The sequence below is a fragment of the Chrysochloris asiatica genome, unplaced genomic scaffold, assembly GCF_000296735.1.
Source record: "Chrysochloris asiatica unplaced genomic scaffold, ChrAsi1.0 scaffold00149, whole genome shotgun sequence".
NCBI lineage: Eukaryota > Metazoa > Chordata > Mammalia > Afrosoricida > Chrysochloridae > Chrysochloris > Chrysochloris asiatica.
In genome coordinates, this window is record NW_006408667.1 from 8,813,510 (window position 1) to 8,814,560 (window position 1,051).

The following is a 1,051-nucleotide window of genomic DNA, read 5'->3' on the forward strand; positions in this document are numbered from 1 at the left end:
TTATACAACCTTGCTTACTAAAAGTGAAGAGGACTTAAAACATTTACTGATGAAGATCAAAGAGCATAGCCTTCGGTATGGATTATAACTCAATGTAAAGAAAACAAAAATCCTTACCACTGGACCAATAAACAACATTCTTATCAACGCAGAAAAGACTGAAGTTGTCAAGGACTTCATTCTTCTTGGATCAACTATCCACACTCATGGAAGCAGCAGTCAAGAAATCAAATGCTGTATTGCATTAGGCAAATCTGCTGCACAAGACCTTGTTAAAGTGTTGAAGAGCAAATATATCAGCTTGAAGACTAAGGTGTGCCTGACCCAAGCCATGGTATTTTCAATAACCTCATACGCATCCAAAAGCTGGACAGTGAATAAGGAAGATCATAGAAGAACTGATGCTTTTGAGTTATGGTGTTGGAGGAGAGTATTGAAAGTGTCATGGGCTGCCAAAGGAACAAACAGATCTGTGTTGGAAGAAGTGCAGCCAGAGTGCTCCTTGGAGGCCAGAATGGCCACACTTAGTCTCTCATATTTCGGACATATCGTCAGGAGGGATCAGTCACTAGAGAAGGATATCATGTTTGGTAAGGTGGAGGGTCAGAGAAAAAAAGGAAGACCCCCAGAGAGATGGATTGGCCAAGTGGCAGCATCGATGGACTCCAGTGTGGCAACAATTGTTGAGGTTGGCCCAGGATCGGGCAGCGTTTCGTTCTGCTGTGTATAAGGTTGCTATGAGTTGATACCGACTTGATTGCACCTAACAACAACAACAACAACCCTAGAACCATAATTTACATATTGAGCATTTCTCCAGCAAGACGCCTGCACAAAAGCAAGCGTCTTCATTTTATTTCTAGGCAAGAAGAGTATTCACTCCTTAAAATAGACATAACCTTACATTAAACAGCCACTACAAAGCTTATTTCTAACTTCAGAAAATAAACTGAAAAGCACTAAAATGTAAGTTGACTTATTAAATTATAAAACCCAGTTAGCTTTCTAAACCTGGAATATAACAATTATTTCTACCCTTTAAGAGCCATAG

General features: G+C 40.0%; 1 protein-coding gene across 1 annotated transcript in view; it reads right to left on the reverse strand.

Moving 5' to 3' along the window:
- The window catches only part of EEA1 (early endosome antigen 1), a 197,923-nt gene that overhangs the window by 118,521 nt on the left and 78,351 nt on the right, over positions 1 to 1,051 (reverse strand). The gene's annotated exons all lie outside the window — the stretch shown is intronic.